Raw genomic sequence first — 22,526 nt, 5'->3', positions numbered from 1 at the left:
ACGCATGTCAAAAATGTTATAAAGCAAGAAAGACAGGAAAAAATAAGACGAGACAGAGAAGTTGAAGAAAAGTTCAACTGAAAGAGGGCAAAGACAAAGACAATCTACATACAATAACGTTCTGAGAAAGGAGGCTGCAGTCCTAGAATGGGTTTACAATTGGCTGATGCAGTGACAGGTGTGTGTAGGTGTGTGCGTGTTTAATACTTTGCTGCAAAGTCACTACAGAGAGTTCAGAGAGGGTTCATCTGATCTTGGGTTTTTAAGCCAAATCATATCAGCACAAAGAGATGGCGTAGCCCAACACAGACAATATCTCTTTGCGTAGACCCTGGACACACTCCAGCTGACTAAACTGAGCCATACAAGATTTTTCATCAGCTGTCAGTACAAAATACAACTATCCAGGTAATAGCAACGTGTGTAATGACAGTGTCTTTGTTCAATTGTTTTGTTCATCTCCATTTAATTAACGCATTTCAAGTTTGATATGATAGTGCTCGATGCTATGTATACCATCAGATTTTTTTTTTTTTTAAGACTTCAAGATGGACAAGTTTTCGTCAAGTGAGCCCTTAGATACATTTTTAATGGAGTCTTCCACTACTTCCACAGACTTCCACTAAAGTGAGTGCAAAGACGAATGAGTGCTCCAGAAAATGTACTCTGGATTAGTCCAATGTTCAGAAGTGACCTGGCTGGGTGTATGAGCACCTATTTTTCCCGCTAGTTTGAGTTCCTAGTTCGAGGTGCCCATTTTCTCATTCATCATTGAGCCCACCTGCTCTTCAATCGGACTTAAACCACAGGTACACTTCTCTCAATGTGTCCCTCAAGAACAAAAATGGCTCCTCAAGGAGATTGGGCCTGAACGCTAGCAGACATGATTACGTGACCAATGATAAATGAGTTCTAACGAGTATCCCAGCCTGCCTTAACAGAGTCCCTTTTCTCAATCCGTCCCCGTAGCAACACTGGGTCGTAATGAGGCTGATCCTCGTTAGGCCATGATTCATTGACTCCACTCCTTCTCTGACTTAATGAACCTCCGCTTCCTTCCTCCTCTCTTTTCCTTTCCACTCAACTCCCCTCTAAATGTCCATCCCTCTTTCCCAAGCACGCCCTCCTCGCCAATCCTTCTGTTTGTATTAGGCCTCCTGACTTTCTTCCTGTCTCCCCGTCTCACTTTCTCTCCAGTGTTCTGTCTATTCTTTCACTACTTTATTCCCCTCTTTTTCCCTCTCTCTGCCTGTTCGGTCTCTTGTCATCTTTTCTGTCATTTCTCATCCATCTCTGTCCAACAGCCTGACAGTTAGGTTGGAACCGTCACTTGTGATCAATGGGTGTGACCTCACTTCCTGTTAAGAAATTCAATTATTCACTTCTTCCTGTCGCCCAACCAATCAGGCCATTTCCAGTCTGTCACAGAAGGTATTAGTTCCGACTGAAGAGTGCTGAACATCCTTGCGGAATAACCATAAACAATCCCAATGACTCACAAAACCATGGCAGAGAGCGTTTTATCATGGGAGGAATGTTACAACTTTACACTAGACAGTTCTAATGATACAATACCGCTGATATTTTGTGGATGGGACTCAGGGGAGAGAATGTCTGTTTTGTTTGTGTGTGTGTGTGTGTGTGTCCGTCCAATGGAGATGATGCATCTCAGTCCCTCTTGAAGCCATTTGCTTGTTGCCCTTGGTAACAGGTGGCGAGGGACCTCTGCTTAACAGGGTGTAATAAGAAATCAAAGTCATCACTGCACACCGGGTGGAATGATCGATACGCCCTCCACCAGCCATACTGGAAGGACACGGACACACACACGTCAGAGTCCCCCGCCCCCGTCGCACAGAGCACTACTATAACCTCATCTTAACAGATGTCGTACTCAGCTAGGGTCAATGAGGGGAATACAAGAAGCTGATTGGCTGAATCACTGATGGGATTACAATCATAGTAAAGGTGGAGAGCAGAAAGGGCACGGTTTACCCTCCCATGAACCTACAGAGCTTTTGGGGGTCGTCTTGAGGTTGAAACGATGGTGGGTGGGTTATTCAAGTGGTTGGGCTTGAGCAAAAATGTTGTCGACATAAATGTTTTGCTTGTCTACTTTTCAACTCACATGCTGACCAAACCGGACAAGCGCCTGCGTGTGTCATCGCGCGCAGGTTGATTTTGTACCCCCACACCAGACACGATCAGGACATACAGGTTGATTTTCTCCCCCCACACCAGACACGATCAGGACACGCAGGTTGATTTTGTACCCCCACACCAGACACGATCAGGACACGCAGGTTGATTTTATACCCCCACACCAGACACGATCAGGACACGCAGGTTGATTTTGTACCCCCACACCAGACACGATCAGGACACGCAGGTTGATTTTGTACCCCCACACCAGACACGATCAGGACACGCAGGTTGATTTTGTACCCCCACACCAGACACGATCAGGACACGCAGGTTGATTTTATACCCCCACACCAGACACGATCAGGACACGCAGGTTGATTTTGTACCCCCACACCAGACACGATCAGGACACGCAGGTTGATTTTGTACCCCCACACCAGACACGATCAGGACACGCAGGTTGATTTTGTACCCCCACACCAGACACGATCAGGACACGCAGGTTCATTTTATACCCCCACACCAGACACGATCAGGACACGCTGGTTGATTTTATACCCCCACACCAGACACGATCAGGTCACGCAGGTTGATTTTATACCCCCACACCAGACACGATCAGGTCACGCAGGTTGATTTTGTACCCCCACACCAGACACGATCAGGACACGCAGGTTGATTTTGTACCCCCACACCAGACACGATCAGGACACGCAGGTTAATTTTATACCCCCACACCAGACACGATCAGGACACGCAGGTTGATTTTATACCCCCACACCAGACACGATCAGGACACGGAGGTTGATTTTGTCCCCCCACACCAGACACGATCAGGACACGCAGGTTGAAATATCAAAACAAACTCTGAACCAATTATATTACATTTGGGGACAGGTCGAAAAGCATTAAACATTTATGGCAATTTAGCTAGCTAGCTTGCTGTTGCTAGCTAATTTGTCCTGGGATATAAACATTGGGTATATATTTTACCTGAAATGCACAAGATCTTCTACTCCGACAATTAATCCACAGATAAAACGGTAAACCGAATTCCTTTCTCGTCATCTCTCTTCCTTCCTACATGTTTCTTTTTCTTCTTTGGACTTTATATGGAGGTTAGCAACCAACTTTACGGTGCATTACTACAACCGACTGGAGTGTAGACGTCAGTTCATTGTTCAATCACCCACGTCGGTATATACTCCTAAACACCAATGAGGAGATGGCACATGCTCTTAATAACCAATAAGGAGATGAGAGAGGATGGACTTGCAGCGCATTGAGCGTCACAAATATAATCTACTTCTATTTCAGCACCTGGCCACGTAGACGCTCACGGATGCGACGCAAGCGGTGTGGTCAGCATGTCACACATTGGCTGTTGTTTTGTTTAAAGATATACAGGCTTCATGACAAGTCAGTCCTCATATTCTCTGCCCCAGTTCTAAAGGGTCGAAGACTAAAAATACATTCCTATATATACCAACATCAATAAAGCCTGTTTTCATACACAATTTAGCAACGATACGCCACAGGGGTTAATCTCTGACCCCTCTGTTTTCCACAGGCTTGTCTGTCTGTGTGTTACCATTTTGGGACGTCGCAGGAGATACTGTAGCGATGAGACAAAGATGATGAGATGCGCTTTCACTGTGATTTTGCTCTTATCGTCAGCTGGGTAATCAGTATGGCTTATTGCCTGATAACAAACAATGGCCGGGCGAACAGAGACACAGGTTACACTTGATTTTTGTGAGGCAGATTACGGGAGTGTATGTTGCAGAGGGATTGAAAATAAACAACAATTTGTGGCTGTAAAGTGTTTGTGAGTGTACACGTGTATGACCTTTGGCCTCCTATTCCCGAATTTGCAACCCTTTTCTAAGAAACTGCACAGTAGCTGATAGAAAGAAAACAACATCACGGGTTGTACAATACAAGTGTGACATTTTTTTATGCGTGTGTGTGTGTTCCCATCTAGGTACAGAGAAATACCATGGTGTCTTACTGGGAAACGAGACTTCTACAAGATCAAAGTGAGGTAAAAGCCAGACACGTTAGAATCAAACGTTTACATTTAGCTCAACATAGATTGTGGATACACTTTTGAAAGATTTCTTTTATCAGACTTTGAAGTGTTCTGTTCAAAAGGAGGAAAAGGGATGGGTTTTTTTCTGAGGCGCGCAAAGGGGAATTGTAAAGGTATGTTAAAGCCATGTAAAGAGCGTCCATCTCAGGTGCCCCCCGTGGTTCACACACCCCATAGTGACCTGCAAATATTTGATGTCAATGTCACACAGATATTGACATAGACAGACAGACAGACAGACAGACAGACAGACAGACAGACAGACAGACAGACAGACAGACAGACAGACAGACAGACAGACAGACAGACAGACAGACAGGCAGGCAGGCAGGCAGGCAGGCAGGCACTCACAGCCCATCCATTTCACCTATAAGCAAAACTGTTTTTCTTCCATTGGAGCAGACTTAAAGGAGGATGCATTCCAACAGTAAGGGCTTGAACAAGATGTCAATCAGGATTGAGCAATTAACCCCATTTATGGGGCAAATTGTGATAAGGGGATGAACAAAGCAAGGTCTCATAGCTCTTTTGTTGCCACCTGTCTCTCCATAGCTCTCATACACTGCAGTCCTATAGAGGAGGGGAAAAAATGGTTTTGAAATGATGTGAAGAGAGGATGAACAAAGATGTCATGAGAAGAAAGAGGGAAGATAAAGATAAGAGCGAGTGTAAAGAAAGGAGGAGAGAATATTGAGAGAGGGGTGGAAATGTGCAAAGAAATAGAGATGAAGAGGAAGAAGAGTGGTAGAGAAGAGGAGATAGGGGGAAAGAGAGAGAGAACGAGGGAGAGTGGAGAGGGAGCGAGGCAGAGAGAGAGAGAAACAGAGCAAGAGAGCAGCCAGGCAGAACTAATTGAAGACCTACCGCTGAGGCAGAGTGGGCGTGGGTGCCTCTGTGTTGCCGGGAGCAACTGCTCAAGGTGGTTGTTGCCCCCCCGCCGCCCCCCCCCCCCCCCTCTCTATGGCTGTTGATGGAATGTGCTAATTGGATCAAACGGATTACAGATGTCTACGGGCGCTGGCTAAGTGTGTGTGTGTGTGTGTGTGTGTGTGTGTGTGTGTGTGTGTGTGTGTGTGTGTGTGTGTGTGTGTGTGTGCGTGCATTATTGTGTCCCTATGGGTGGTTTTGTGACTTTTGGGAAATTGTATGTCTGATTCTCAGAGAACGGTTTCAGATGTAACCACTACTCACAAGAGGGACATTGTGTATCATGCGATATTGTGAATATTTGTGTGTGGGTAGGCATGCATACCATGTCTGAACATTGGAGCAAGTCTCATAATAAAGTATTGTATTAAAAGAGTTGGTGCGTGCCAGTGTACCAAATGTGTATACGAGTAGAACATTACAGCTCACACATTCATGGTCCATAACAATTTATATCCTATGAAAAAACAAATGATCCTCAGTGTTTCACCGTTTAGTTCATTGAATGCTACCATAAGCCACATTTAAAATCCATAGCTCATTAAACCAATGCTCCTGCACACTATGTGGGCTAGCCAAAGCCTCTCACCCCTGCAACTATGTGCATGGGCAGCGAACCCACAGGAAAAACAACACTTCCCTTACAGTAGTTCCACATCTGTTGGCCAGATGACAGTCATACTACAGTAAGAACTCTATCCCATTAGCTTTCATCACTCCAACTCGCTGCCATATTTAACATTTCAGCAACGAGTATTTGAATAACAGTTAGCACTCAGCTGATATGAATAAACAAAGCTCTGTTCAGTTGGCCGCTCTAAACATCAGCTGTGACTGTGCTCTGTGAGCTCTTTGTACGAGTGCTTGGTCCGGCCAACCCTAACACTTCCACAGGATCTTTGTCTTTACCAGTTTTTAGTTGAGTTGTAGGCTAATGGCTGTACGTCCTACATAACATCCTCGTCGTCAAAATAGCTGAATAACATAGAAAATCATGAGTATAGAAATCCCAAAAAGACATAACGTGAGATAATGTGAATCCCTAATCCAGTTCACATATTGTGTCATTTTAGCAACTCAACCCTCTAAGCCCTCCCATTAACAAATGCATGTCACGATTCCCACCGACGGTGGCGCCCCCTCCTGCTCGGGTGGCGCTCGGCGGTCGTCGTCACCGGCCTATTAGCTGCCACTGATTCCCCTTTTTGGTTTTCCCTTTTTTTGGTTTTGTGCACCTGGTTTGAGTGTGGTTAATTAGCGGGGCTATTTATGTGAGCTGGTCCGCTTCCGTGTTGTGCGGGATTATTTCAATGTTAACGTTTCATGTTCGTGTCGGCGCTAGTCTACGCCGTGTGTACTTTCTCCCCTGTGTTTGGGAATATTTTGTTTCAGTAGTGAGTCTACATTAAATACGCCACTACCCTGTGCTCGCTGCTTCCTGTGCCTCATTTCCTTCACCACGACTGCCAATCCGTTACAGAATCCCGCACCACCTAAAAAGGCATGGAATCAGCAGGAGCAGCGGCCACCCCTGTCCCCTCGATGGAGGAACGCGTCCTCCACCACACTACGGTCCTCCACCGCATAGGATCCGCGATGGACCAGATGATGGAGAGGATGGACAGATGGGAGAGAAGTGGTCTCCTCTCTCCACCTCCGGCTCCTCCGATGCAGCCACCTCCTCCTCCCACTACGTCTGGCTCAGGCGCGCTTCGTCTGGCGCTCCCGAGGGAGTACGATGGGGCGGCGGCTGGGTGCCAGGGATTTCTGCTCCAGCTCGAGCTGTACCTGGCCACCGTCAGACCTGCTCCCTCGGGAGAGGAGAGCGTGAGTGCCCTCGTTTCCTGCCTGACGGGCCGAGCTCTGGAGTGGGCTAATGCGGTCTGGAATGGCCCAGACTCGGCGAGGGACCATTATCCAGAGTTCACCCGCCGCTTTCGGGCCGTGTTCGATCACCCTCCGGAGGGAAGAGCGGCGGGTGAACGGCTGTTCCACCTCAGGCAGGAGACGAGGAGCGCTCAGGACTTCGCGTTGGAGTTCAGGACCTTGGCTGCTGGGGCGGGGTGGAACGACAGGGCCCTCATAGACCACTATAGATGCAGTCTCCGGGCGGACGTCCGTAGGGAGCTGGCCTGTCGAGATGCAGCTCTATCCCTGGACGAGCTCATCGACATGTCCATTCGTTTGGACAATCTGCTGGCTGCCCGCGGGCGTTCGGAGAGGGTCCTGCCCGTTCCACCTTCGTGCACCCCCGCCCCTACCCCTATGGAGGTGGGGGGGGCCGTGCCAAGGGACACCGGAGGAGCTGGCTCCTCCTGCCCCAGCTGTGGTCGGAGAGGACACACGGCCGACCGGTGCTGGAGGAGCCAGTCTGGGAGTCGAGAGGGCAGGCAGAACACTTCTCGGTCACCCCAGGTGAGTCGGCACCAGATTCACCCAGAACCCCCTGTTGGTCACGTGTTCTTACCTGTTTTGTTTCCTAATTTTTTTCCCTCTTCCCAGCATAGGGCGCTAGTCGATTCAGGCGCAGCTGGGAACTTTATGGATCGTGGACTTGCCATTAAGCTGGGCATTCCGCGGGTGCCGTTAGATTCCCCCTTCCCCGTGCACTCCCTAGATAGCCGACCATTAGGGTCAGGGCTAGTCAGGGAGTCTACGGTGCCACTGGACATGGTAACGCAGGGGAATCATAAGGAACGCATTAGTTTTTTCCTTATTGATTCGCCTGCGTTTCCGGTGGTGCTGGGGGTCCCCTGGCTGGCTGGTCACAATCCCCGTATTTCGTGGAAACAGGGGGTTCTCCAGGGGTGGTCAGAGGAGTGTTCAGGGAGGTGTCTAGGAGTTTCCATAGGTGCCACGTCGGTGGAGAGTCCAGACCAGGTGTCCCCCGTGCGCATTCCCCCTGAGTACGCCGATTTGGCGATCGCCTTCTGTAAAAAGAGGGCGACTAAATTACCACCCCATCGACAGGGGGATTGCGCGATAGACCTCCAGGTTAACGCTGCACTTCCCAGGAGTCACGTGTACCCCTTGTCACAGGAGGAGACAGCGGCTATGGAGACATATGTCACTGAATCCCTGGGACAGGGGTACATTCGGCCCTCCATCTCACCCGCCTCCTCGAGTTTCTTTTTTGTGAAGAAAAAGGAGGGAGGTCTGCGTCCGTGCATTGATTACAGAGGTCTAAACGCTATCACGGTGGGGTTTAGTTACCCACTACCTCTCATCGCTACGGCGGTGGAATCATTTCACGGAGCAAAGTTCTTCACAAAACTGGATCTTAGGAGCGCGTATAACCTGGTGCGTATCAAGAAGGGAGACGAGTGGAAAACAGCCTTTAGTACCACATCGGGCCATTATGAGTACCTCGTCATGCCGTATGGGTTGAAAAATGCTCCAGCCGTCTTTCAATCCTTTGTTGACGAGATTCTCAGGGACCTGCACGGGCAGGGCGTGATAGTCTATATCGATGACATTCTGATATATTCCGCCACCCGCTCCGCGCATGTGTCCCTGGTGCGCAAGGTGCTTGGTAGACTGCTGGAGCATGACCTATACGTTAAGGCTGAGAAGTGTGTGTTTTCCAAACGAGCCGTTTCCTTTCTGGGTTATCGCATTTCCACCACGGGGGTGGTGATGGAGTGTGACCGCGTTAAGGCCGTGCGTAATTGGCCGACTCCAACCACGGTGAAGGAGGTGCAGCGGTTCTTAGGCTTTGCCAATTACTACCGGAGGTTTATCCGGGGTTTTGGCCAGGTAGCGGCTCCCATTACCTCACTGCTGAAGGGGGGGCCGGTGCGTTTGCGATGGTCGACGGAGGCGGAGGGAGCCTTCAAGAAGTTGAAGACCCTGTTCACCGACGCACCCGTGTTGGCGCACCCGGACCCGTCTCTAGCATTCATAGTGGAGGTGGACGCATCCGAGGCTGGGGTGGGTGCCGTGCTATCACAGCGCTCGGGTACGCCATCGAAACTCCGCCCCTGCGCTTTCTTTTCGAGGAAGCTCAGTTCGGCGGAGCGTAACTATGATGTGGGGGACAGGGAGTTGCTAGCGGTGGTAAAAGCTTTGAGGGTGTGGCGGCACTGGCTTGAGGGGGCTAAACACCCCTTTCTCATCTGGACCGACCACCGAAACCTGGAGTACATCCGGGCAGCGAGGAGACTGAATCCGCGTCAGGCAAGGTGGGCCATGTTCTTCGCCCGGTTTAGGTTCACTATCTCCTATAGACCGGGTTCCCTTAACACTAGAGCCGACGCGCTGTCCCGTCTCTATGACACGGAGGACCGGTCCATCGATCCAACTCCCATCATTCCAGCGTCTAGGCTGGTGGCACCGGTGGTATGGGAGGTGGACGCGGACATCGAGCGGGCATTAGTGTTGGAACCTGCGCCTGCGCAGGTTCCCGTGGGTTGCATGTATGTGCCGCTCGGTGTTCGTGATCGTTTGATTCGATGGGCGCACACGCTACCTACGGCGGGTCATCCTGGTGTGGCGAGGACAGTGCGGAGTCTCAGGGGGAAGTACTGGTGGCCCACCTTGGCTAAGGACGTGAGGTCCTATGTCTCTTCCTGTTCGGTGTGCGCTCAGAGTAAGGCTCCTAGGCATCTACCGAGAGGGAAGTTACAGCCCCTCCCCGTTCCACAGCGGCCATGGTCGCACCTGTCTATAGATTTCTTGACAGATCTTCCCCCCTCTCAGGGGAACACTGCGATTCTGGTGGTTGTGGATCGGTTCTCTAAGTCCTGCCGTCTCCTCCCATTGCCCGGTCTCCCTACGGCCCTGCAGACTGCGGAGGCCCTATTTACCCACGTCTTCCGGCACTACGGGGTGCCGGAGGACATTGTCTCTGATCGAGGTTCCCAGTTCACATCCAGGGTCTGGAGGGCGTTTATGGAGCGGCTGGGGGTCTCGGTCAGTTTGACCTCCGGTTTTCACCCCGAGAGCAATGGGCAGGCGGAGAGGGTGAACCAGGAGGTGGGCAGGTTTCTGAGGTCGTATTGCCAGGACCGGCCAGGGGAGTGGGCGAGGTACATTCCCTGGGCGGAGTTAGCCCAGAACTCACTTCGCCACTCCTCTACTAACATGTCACCCTTTCAGTGTGTTTTGGGTTACCAGCCGGTCCTGGCACCATGGCACCGGAGTCAGACCGAGGCTCCTGCGGTGGAGGACTGGGTACAGCACTCCAAGGAGACCTGGAGAGCCGTCCAGGACTCCCTAAAGGAGGCCAGTGGACGGCAGAAGAGGAGTGCTGACCGCCACCGCAGTGAGGCACCCGTGTTCGTACCGGGAGACAGGGTCTGGCTCTCGACCCGGAACCTGCCCCTCCGCGTGCCCTGCCGGAAGCTGGGGCCGCAGTGTGTGGGGCCATTTAAAGTCCTGAGGAGAATAAACGAGGTGTGTTATCGGTTACAACTCCCTTCCTATTACCGTATTAACCCCTCGTTTCATGTGTCTCTCCTCAGGCCGGTGGTAGCTGGTCCCCTGCAGGAAGGTGAGGTGCTGGAGGTCCCTCCACCCCCTCTGGACATCGGGGGGTCCCCGGCGTACAGCGTACGGGCCATTCTGGACTCGAGACGCCGGGCGAGGGGCCTGCAGTACCTCGTGGACTGGGAGGGGTACGGCCCGGAGGAGAGGTGCTGGGTGCCGGCGGAGGACGTCTTGGACCCATCCATGTTGAAGGATTTCCATCGCCTCCGTCCGGATTGCCCTGCGCCTCGCCCTCCGGGTCGTCCTCGAGGCCGGTGTCGGCGCGCTGCGGGAGCCGCGCGTCAGGAGGGGGGTACTGTCACGATTCCCACCGACGGTGGCGCCCCCTCCTGCTCGGGTGGCGCTCGGCGGTCGTCGTCACCGGCCTATTAGCTGCCACTGATTCCCCTTTTTGGTTTTCCCTTTTTTTGGTTTTGTGCACCTGGTTTGAGTGTGGTTAATTAGCGGGGCTATTTATGTGAGCTGGTCCGCTTCCGTGTTGTGCGGGATTATTTCAATGTTAACGTTTCATGTTCGTGTCGGCGCTAGTCTACGCCGTGTGTACTTTCTCCCCTGTGTTTGGGAATATTTTGTTTCAGTAGTGAGTCTACATTAAATACGCCACTACCCTGTGCTCGCTGCTTCCTGTGCCTCATTTCCTTCACCACGACTGCCAATCCGTTACAATGCACAACTACATTGCTATTATCAGCTCTGTGTATAATTGGCCCTTATGCACAGATCTAAGATCAGCTTACCCTTTCTACATCCTAATCTTAACAAATTAGTGATCAAACGCAAAACTGACCTTTGATCAGTCTATCGATGACTAACTCCAACTGCCTATGGCTATTATGATGTTGTGAAAGATTTAGGTCTACTTCCTGGTAAACGACTGAGGATAGATCAGGCTTTGGTAAATCTCTATACAAGACTATAGCAGAGATTATGGCCTGTAGTGAATTAAAGGGGATGAGGGGAAACTATCACTGAGATTTGAGTCTGCCTCAGAAAGCCTATATTCAATGCTGTTGTGATGTTTCTTAAAGGGATATGGAGATGTTTATGCATGCATTTAGTGAATGAATGACAGTTACTCATGATACTTCATTTGTGTATGTGTTGTTACTTAAAAGGACATTCATGTTCTACAGTACATTAAAGACATACTGAACGAATGCACATTTACACGTAGACATGCAGGTAAAGATACCGGTCTACATTGTAAATACATCGTTTACAATGTCCATATGTGCACTCACAAACCGTGATGCATCTTCCACAGGTGAATCCAAGATGTCAGAGAACCATGACGATTTAGAACTCCAGGCTCACTTCGTTATGTCCTCTTGACACACACACACACACACACACACACACACACACACACACACACACACACACACACACACACACACACACACACACACACACACACACACACACACACACACACACACACACACACACACCCTCAAGCCTCACTGCTTCCAAAACATCCCAAAACAATTGTCACCAACCAACACAACCCATAATAATAAGCGCCCTCTTTTAATTGGCTCCTCAGGAGTTTGAGGCATTTTCTAAATTGGCTGAGAGAGTAGGTGTGAACTGTCTTGAAGAAAAGCCCCCCCTAGCAACCCCATTAAAGAAATGCTGCCGACTGACAAGAAGACTTGCCACTGCTGGTGACAAGGCTTGTTTGTCGGTGTCTGGAGTTTATTGGACGAAGAAAATGAAAACAACAATAACATCCGCTTTGCTTGACGTCACAAGCAGCGTGTGTCAAAGAAACTTTTCACACAGAATGCCATGTTTTGACAGGGTCCACTTTATGGCTGCTTCGTCAAGGGCCCCTGTCATGCAAAATAGTGTCCCCCGGCCAAATAGTGTCAGGGAGTTCTAGCATCTGTTGCTGGGGCTGTTGCTAGAACTTGAAACATTCTGACCGGATTACGTAATGAACCAAAGCGTCCGCTGCTATGCTGGTTGCTTGGCTCTATTTTACCTCGAAGCGGTCGCGAAGGAAGCAAGGAGGACGCGGGCAGTTGTAGTTCTATTTCACCTCGTAAGGGCTCGCTCAGTCCGCGCAAAATTATTACCTCAGAATTGCTCTCCAAGGATGGTGTTTTTGACGGTGACAACCTGCTGCTTCAGAGGACCGAAAAGACTGGAAAGAGAACACTCGTTCTTAACCATATGTGTCTTTATATAAGAAATATGAATAAATGAATAAGCTATGAATAAGTAATTTAATCTGTTTTTAGATTGACGTTGCTAGCTTCTGTACTTATAGCGTTAACGTTTCCAACCAGGTAAAGTACTATGAAGGCACCACTGATCTCGACACGAGACGCAACATTCAAAGAAATGTTGTTCTATTAGATAACTGGACAGATTTAGCTATGCACAACCATTTTCAACAACAATTTTCCATCTAGCTAGTTAGTCATCTACATGATGCTAGCTATACATAGTTCAGTGCTGTCTGCTGAGGGGAGGATGGCTAATAATAATGTTTGGAATGGAGTAAATGGAATGGTATCAAACTCATGGTATGTGGTTGATACCCTTCCATTCGCTCCATTCCAGCCATTATTATGAGCCGTCCTCCCCTCAGCAGCCTCCACTGATATAGTTATATGTCTGTCATATTGAGGTCTCTAGCTAGAAGTTAAACCTGATCGATCAACTGGATAGGTGTAAGCAATTATGGTAATTCCAAATTCCCATTAACTAGGTTTCTTCCCTAGACTGACACAGAGACCGGGTGGGGGTAGGGGGTGAAAGTGAGAAAGAAAAGATGAGAGGGAGAGTGAGAAAGTGAGAAAGAAAAGATGAAAGTGAGAGAGGGAGAGCGAGAAAGACAGCAGTGGAAATGTACTTAAACTTGAGTATTTCAACAACTCTTCTCTTCCAACTTGTTAGGCAATCATATGTACCTCCGGGGATAGATGGCCAGCCACACAGGAGGGTGATTTTTACTAAGGAGGAGAAAGGGGCCGTGCTGACCGAGATGCATGCTGGTCATTTCGGAGTGAAGCGCATGATTACCAAAATCAACCTACGCTTCTTCTGACTGGGAATTGTCAAGGAGGTGGACAGCTGGGCAAGTGAAATAACCTTTTGTTTATCAATCACATTCTATTATATCAGAAATGATTATGATTTCAATGAATGTCATAGCAGAGCGCACACAATGTTTACATCGGTTACTTTCTGCTTAAAGGTCAGTACCCTGTCTAGCCTGCCAGAAACGTGAGAGGGCAAGACTGTGGCGCCGGAGGTGAAGCCCATCTGTAACGATGTGCGCTGATAGTCGGGAAGAAAGTTAATGGGAGTGTTTTAATAAAATAAACATAATACAAAACAAGAAATGCTAACAGCACACAGACATGAAACAGAAACAAAAAATGCCTGGGGTCGGAATCAAAGAGAGTGACATATATAGGGAAGGTAATCAGGGAGGTGAGTCCAGGTGAGTCTGATGATGCGCAGGTGCGCACAACAATGGTGACAGGTGTGCGCCATAATGAGCCGCCTGGTGACCTAGAGGCCGGAGAGGGAGCACATGTGACACCATCAAAGTTGTTTCACCATGGAACATGATCGGTAAGTGTCCCAATTCAAATTTTGCCCTAATAAGTAGTTTTGTAATGGTTGCTTTATTTGACCACAGCAGAGTTCAATATTATTGAACTGGTGTGTGTCAGTATCCTTACAAATATGACAGTTTGCATACTGTATGACACAGATACGGGTAAGAATAAAATGATCTTCTCTCTAACACTTTAAATGTCAGGGTTGGGCCTCAGACTCTTCACGAAATCCAGGAATGGCAACAGCTGGTGTCTGACGGTGACCCATCACTTTACCAAGTGGGTGGAGGAAATATGAAGAGTATGTGGTTAACCCTAAATTCCATTCTGTAATCCATTAAAAAGGGTGCTTGGAACCAAAAATTGATTTTCGTTTTGTACGATACCCATCAAGGACGAGACTGGCGAGGCCACCCACGGTTCTCCTGAGGTCATCTTGAGTGACTGAGGTCATGAACGCTGGATTAACTATTTGCATTTGCACACAAAATAACTTGAAGCTAGTTTTAGTTTCCCCTAACACTGATTTTTCTCTTTGTCTTTCTAGGGTTACCTCGGTGGAAGCCAACAATCGTCTACAGTTGGAGCAGTTGCACGGTCGACCACTGAAAGCACTGACGCCCTACACTCCGGTGAAGCCCAATAGACAAAGTATGTTAGGCTTTGGTTGACATTCGAGAAAGCAAGAAATTGTAGTTATTTTAACTAGGCAAGTCAGACAAGAACAAATTCTTATTTAGAATGACGGCCTACCCCGGCCAAACCCTACCCTAACCCGGATGACGCTGGGCCAATTGTGCGCTGCCCTATGGGACTCCCGATCACGGCCGGTTGTGATACAGCCCGGGATCAAACCAGGGTCTGTAGTGACGCCTCTAGCACTGAGCTGCAGTGCCCTAGACTGCTGCACCTGAAGGGGTTAGGTGTAGACCCCATACCTTTTAATGGGTTAATAACTTGTTATTAACAAACTGTGAAGTCTCCTTATGAGACGTGTTTGTTAACCTGTTTTGAGTGATGTGCCCTGCAGACACTGTCAGGAGGAGGAATCCGCCTACGCTCATACTCTTCCTGTCTGGGTCCCACCGTGGCTGGCTGAGAAGACGACTGGTTTTCTGAGAACACAAAGCCACCGCAGGCCTGATGGAATTCACACCTGTCAGAAGATGCTTAAAGACTCACCTGTTGTGATTGTCACCTTGTTGTGACCCCGTGTCTATGGTGAAGTGTCAGATTTTGGTCGAGCAGGCTTTTGAGCTATATAAGTGGCAAGATGTCTTAGACACCATGCAGAAGCTGGGGAGACCTATCATTTACTGTACTCTGTACCAACTTCTGCCTCCAATTTATTTACTAAAGGAACATTTTAATACTTCAAAAAAAGAGTCTGTGTTTCCTTTCTACTAATAATATATATACACGTTTAATAATTATATAGGCCTGATCATCTGTTGAAGAAATTGACCAACACACCACTCGGGAGGCCTAAAATGCTGAGCTTATAAAAATGTACCTCTTCAATTTACTTCTCCAAATGAATTTACCTCTCCTGTGATTTGAATGAGCAATACCCATTGTGTTATCAGCAGCACAATTTCCCAGATCAAGGCTAAATAAATCCAGCTACATTTGGCATTGACCTGCACCGCTCTCTGTGTAAGTGTTACATTTTGAAGCACCGAAGTGTTCCATTGTCAACAGTCGATGGTCCCCAGGAGGTATCCCATCCACCAGAACCAGTGAGTTCAGATCAGTCTAATTCTCTGTGCTCGGAGTCGGAAGGGAACCAGCTTGAGGAAGGCTATGCCTTCCAAAATTGTTAAAGTACATGTCTCCCATTTATAACACTGCACTAATCCATCAAATTCTCACAGAAAAGTGTAACCTGCTTGTGTGTTTGCTTGTTTATGTCTCTGTCTCCTACCCTGTTCCCTTTAACTCTGCTCATGTTCTCCAGGACCTAGGGGGTTCTGTCCAACACCCAGATGTGGATCCACCTGATGTCCTCCATTACCAACCATCCTCCAACTTTTCATTACATCAGCTACTGTTATTGTCATGTTGTAGTTATCTGCTAAGCAATGTTCTTGCTCTGTCATACAGGGCACATAATATGTGAGATACACAGATTAACTAAAAACACTAGCACTGCAAACACAAAGAGAACAGCAGTGCCTGGATTTCGCAGTCTCCCTCTTCAAGTCCCCCTTCCCAACTGGCTGACTGTTGAGAACAACCTCCCACCCACCCACACAGCAACCACCTCCTCAATATTCCACACACCAGAATTCAGTATTGTAGTCTGATTACCATGTGAGTGTCCAAAAATATATATTAATGACTGTACCAAAAAATATCAAAGTTTATGTATTAAAATCTTAAATATTGCCGGGTTGGTTTTCACAGCTGTTTCGCAAGGTGTTCATTATTGTAAGTTGTAAGGTATCCTTTGATGTTATTTATTTGTTCCACATTATTCATAGTTGTATCCTAGGACCTACAATATATACATATATCTATATATATATTCAACCATAAGGGTGTGCTAATGAGCTAAGCAAAATATTACAAAAAAAAACCTAATAGAGGACTAGTGAAATGATATTATTTCAGTGTAGACGAGGTAAGGGCAGGTTAAAACTAAAAACATGACGGACAGACAAGCCGGTGTATGAATCAAACGGATTTGCATATGAATGGAGTGGAAATTAGCTGACTTCCTGGTCTGTAAGGTAAGTAACTTGTCAAGCAGATTACACGTTTTCTTTCCCATTTCCGAAACGTAGCAACGTTTAAGACATGCACCCAAAAGTAGTTCAAAGTCATTTTATTTGCAAATTATCACGGAAATCAGCCTTGTTTGCGTACCGATGATGAAAATAACATCATTTAGGCTATAATGATCTCCAAAATTCTAATCATTAGGTCATCACACTGTTCGATATAGCAACGGACCCTAATAGTTTATTGAATCCCATTGTGACGCAGAGGGGGACACTATTTGGCCGGGGAACATTATTTGGCATGACAGGCCCTCTCCGTACTGATACAGTATGGTGACAGATACGAGATTAAAACCAGAGCCCCCTGTGTGTGTGTGTGTGTGTGTGTGTGTGTGTGTGTTTCTGTTAACTGTATGCCCTCAGTGAATATTCACACCCACGCGTTGATATTTACCCAAACTCCTGCCGATGCATCCCATTACCCTTCTAAAAAGCCCCTCACTGTCACCCGGCAGTCACCTGTATAAACAGACAGTGCAAGCGCCAATCCAAACACACACACACAGATGCACAAAAAGTCACACATACACACACACACAAGCAACAAAAACACCCCCATATCTGTACCACTGACTACACATAGGGCTCTGGGCTACATTACAGAGACAGAGATGAACTGATGCTCACTGGAATATAATGCATCATCACGATAGGTCATTTAAAAGTTCCTGCTAAATGATGGTAACATATATTCAGAACTATTCTCGTGGAATAGTGTGGAATCTTTAACTCACTACCCTCCCTGCTAGCACCTAACCTACTGAGCCATATGATCCATAATAGTTCTACAAAAGACTCACAATAGATTTCAGTTATAATGGTCTGAGGAGAGCAGTTATATTGTTTCCCAAACTCATTACTTAGGAGGTGTAGTGGATTCCGCCAAGACAAAAATGTACTGTTGTGACCACTTGAAGTGCCCACTTGGTTTCAGTTGAACATTTATCCCACCCTCCAACAGGGTGTAGAACACACAGTAACAACCGCTTTCTTCTGAACATGTTTCCTCGATGTGGGTTTGGGGGCCAATTTGAGCAAAAAGTCTACATGGGAGTAAAAATACAAAAGTAATGTATACGTTCCCATTCAGGACACGTTACCCCATACCTTCCTCCCTAAAACAACCACGCAATCGCCACTGTACTTGCTCTCTGTCCAGACTCCAGACAAAGCTAAGATAACATAGTAGACCAAAAACAATCTCAGGCAGTGCGTGTGTTTGTGTCGGCGGTGTGTGTGTGTGTGTATAAACAGATAGGTAGATATGTGGCAATATGCTTCTGCAGTCAACGTCCTTCAGCTTGAGACAGTTAATCTCCCCGTTGGGTCTTCTATCTCTGCCATCTTCATAAACATGCAACACTCTCTCTCTTCCTCCTCGCAGAGACTCCTACCGGTCTCTGCTTCTTTTCCTCCTCCCTCTCTGTCCGTCTCTGCCCTCCCACTCACCTTGACATCTCTCTATCCATCTCTCCGTTACCTTCCTCCTGTTCCCTCCCTATCCCTGCCCCCATCTTTCCCATAGACACACTCCAATCTCCCTGTAAACATGGCTGAGCCAGAGACAAAGCTCCCTATAATCCTCTCTCCGTCTACACTGACTGCATGAGATAGATATGGTCTGTCTTGTTTTTGCATTTGAGATGGAGATCTTCACTTTCGCAATCACTGATGGCTTACAGTACCTAAGCTGAGACATGAATGCCAACAAGCTTGACAAATCTCTATAAGCGAGGCCCAGAGGTTCAAAGGTAACAGGATGACCCAGGACACCCTGTAGTGTGGACCTAATTGCTCCTCTGTTTCCTGGAACGGACTAATTTATGGTTGAAGTGAGGCAATCAGAAACCTCCCAGTACTGATACTGAAAGCCTGTTTATGGTCCATTCACCAAACCTGGAGGGGATAGGAAAGCGATATCTATTGACAATGTAAGATATTGAAATATGTCTGATTGTGTACCATGGAAAAACAAAAACGTAACATTCTGTTACGTTACAGCCTTATTTTAAAATTGATTAAAACGTATTTTAATTCTCATCAATCTACGCACAATACCCCATAATGACAAGGTGAAAAAACAGATATTTAGAAATGTTTGCAAATGTTTTAAATATAAAAAGAGAAATACCTTATTTACATAAGCATTCAGACCCTTTGTTATGAGAATCGAAATTGAGCTCAGGTGCATCCTGTTCCAATTGATCATCCTTCAGATGTTTCTACAACGTGATTGGAGTCCGCCTGTGGTAAATTCAATTGATTGGACATGATTTGGAAAGGCACACACACGTGTCTATATAAGTTCCCACAGTTGACAGTGCATGTCAGAGCAAACACTAAGCCATGAGGTCGAAGGAATTGTCCGTTAAGCTCCGAGACAGGATTGTGTCGAGGCACAGATCTGGGGAAGGGTACCAAAACATTTCTGCAGCATTGAAGGTCCCAAGAACACAGTGGCCTCCATCATTCTTAAATGGAATAAGTTTGGAATCACCAAGACTCTTCCTAGAGCTGGCTGCCTGGCCAAACTGAGCAATCGGGGGAGAAGGGCTTTGGTCAGGGAGGTGACCAAGAACGCGATGGTCACTCTGACAGAGCTCCAGAGTTCCAGAAGGACAACCATCTCTGCAGCACTCCACCAACCAGGACTTTATAGAAGAGTGGCCAGACAGATGCCACTCCTTAGTAAGGCACATGACAGCCCACTTGGAGTTCGCCAAAAGGCACCTAAAGGACTCTCAGAAACAAGATTCTCTGGTCTGATGAAACTAAGATTAAACTCTTTGGCCTGAATGCCAAGCATCATGTCTGAAGAAAACCTGGCACCATCCCTACGGTGAAGCATGGTGGTGGCAGCATCATGCTACAGGGATGTTTTTTAGCGGCAGGGAGACTAGTCACATTCAAGGGAAATATGAACGGAGCAAAGTACAGGGAGATCCTTGATGAAAATCTGCTACAGGGCGCTCAGGACCCCAGACTGGGGCGAAGGTTCACCTTCCAACAGGACAACGACCCTAAGCACACAGCCAAGACAATGCAGGAGTGCCTTCGGGACAAGACTCTGAATGTCCTTGAGTGGCCCAGCAGGAGCCCGGACTTGAACCTGATCGAACATCTCTGGATAGACCTGAAAATAGCTGTTCAGCGACACTCCCGATCCAACCTGACAGAGCTTGAGAGGATCTGCAGAGAAGAATGGGAGAAACTCCTCAAATACACGTCTGCCAAGCTTTTAGCGTCATACCCAAGACTCGAGGCTGTAATCGCTGCCAAAGGTGCTTCATCAAAGTAATAAGTATACTTATGTAAATGTGATATTTCCATTTTTTATTTTTAATACGTTTGCAAAAATGTCTAAAAACCTGTTTTTGCTTTGTCATTATGGGGTATTGTGTGTAGATTGATGAGAAAAACAACAACAATTTAATACATTTTAGAATAAGGCTGTAAATTAACAAAATTTGGAAAAAGTCAAGGGGTCTGGATACTTTCCAAATGCACTCTATGTCTGCCTATTTCTCTGTGTGTTGTGTGACAGGCCACATCTGTCTGTAGGCGTGAAGAGAAACACAAATAGAAACCTTCCAACACACACACTTCTTTCTCAGAGGTGGGGAATGTAATGTTAAAAGGCAGCCTTGGCATGTGTAGCATTTAGCCAGGTTCCAGGAGGAACCGAAAGCAATGGGGCCCTCGTTCCACCCTAACACACGTCACATGGACACCGTGACATTTCCTGCGTTGCGGCATTCTTCATCTTCCTGTCAACAAGATGTGCCACCTCCACAAAATCCAATACAACAACAACGAATGTAAGGTGGAACAAGGTTCATAACAACACAAAAGGTGTGGTGACGTGAGGAGGCCTGTGTGGTTTCTGATAGGGTTTGTGAGAGTCTTGGATGCGTTTTAATTGAAAATGTTATCTGCTGGTCATCTTGGATCGAGGATCAACTCTTCTGGCGACTTTTTGACATTGATAAAATGCTCCGAGATGTGCAGAAACCTTTATTACTCACAGCACTGAACATGTCGATGGATCTTTTTACACTGTCCATGAGGGGCTGATTCAAAGTGAACAGTACATAAACAATGAATGCACAATGTGCATGTGATAAAATCACAACCTCGTATTGCGAACTCAGTGTGTCATCCATTAAGTAGTTTATCATAACATGGAAATAAACAGGTGTCAAATTCTCCCTTTTCATTGTACGACTAGTCGAGTGTTCAAATGTTAAGTAGGATAGCCACCAGAACTCTTTAAATCCCGTTGAAAATGTCGTCAAATGTCCTCCTCGTGTTCAACTTGAACAGCTGATCCGAGATATATATAAAAAAAAGGTCCATATCTGCCTTTAACAGAGCTCCCAGTCATCTTTTAAATTGAATAAGCCCTGAGCAGCCGACCATAGAGCAGATTCCACATTTGGAAAGCTCCATTACTTTGGGCTTCCTATAAATGTCAGCTTTAGAGCCTCTTAACTACTGGATCAGTGTCCCGAAATAGGGAGAGTTGCTGCTCAATATGCTATATTTGACTAGAATGGCATTGTAAACAAAAGCCACATTTCTGGGACATAGACATGTCTTATATGGTCAGAAAGCTTAAATGATTGTTAATCTAAGTGCAGTGTGCAATTTACAGTAGCTATTACAGCGAAAGAATACCATGCTATTGTTTGAGGGTAGTGCACAACAAAACACTTATAAAGGCAGCTGGTTTGATACATTCACCTCTGACAGTATAAAATGTACTTACATTCAGTAATCTTGCTCTAATTTGTCATCATGAGGGTCCCATAGAATTTTTTGGGGGGTAGTTTTGTTTGATAAAATCTATTTTTATAACCCCTCACGATCCATGTTGTACACAGCGTTTCGCATGACTTCTGATTATTTCAACAAAACAATCAATGAAATCTAACCGGCTAAACATCGTTTCATCCGGTCAAGTTCGGTTTCTGTGCAATCCTCAGACACTCTAGAAGGCAACCAAACTTTGTTTCATAATTTTACATTACGTATTGGCTACACAACATGTCAATTAGCCCATTGACACAACATGTCAATTACGCACCATTGAGTCGGGCAGTGTTCACTTGATTGACAGTCTCTTGGTCCAATGACCACCTATCGTTTTGAAACATAGCTAGCTAGATAGCCATTGAGCTGGGCATTACATGAGTATGTGATGGTCCTTTGTAGGACTAACGCCCATTGTCCTACGGCTGAGCGCAATGCGATTCATTCTCCATTGAAAATCCAAAGGACGCAGGGGAGCTTACGTTACGCAGCGCTCGTTTTCTCCTACAAAGTTTTCTCAAAATGTAAAAAGTACGACATGGCTACTAACAGTATAAACACTAAATCGAACTTCAAGTATACACATTTGGGTGAGATTATTACAGACATTTAACAGGAGAGTGACACGAGGAGTCCTACGGGCAAGAAAGATTGGAAGGAGAAGGTAATGTTACTTTTAGATCAGTAAGTAAAATACGTTTT

The 22,526-nt window shown here is 46.9% G+C and overlaps 1 protein-coding gene across 5 annotated transcripts in view; it reads right to left on the bottom strand.

Annotated features, from left to right (window-relative positions):
* LOC115175871 (semaphorin-6D) overlaps positions 1–22,526 on the bottom strand; it is a 130,776-nt gene that overhangs the window by 55,025 nt on the left and 53,225 nt on the right. The gene's annotated exons all lie outside the window — the stretch shown is intronic.

Source organism: Salmo trutta, chromosome 36, assembly GCF_901001165.1.
Source record: "Salmo trutta chromosome 36, fSalTru1.1, whole genome shotgun sequence".
NCBI classification, from domain to species: domain Eukaryota; kingdom Metazoa; phylum Chordata; class Actinopteri; order Salmoniformes; family Salmonidae; genus Salmo; species Salmo trutta.
This window is presented reverse-complemented; position numbering and strand designations above follow the sequence as displayed.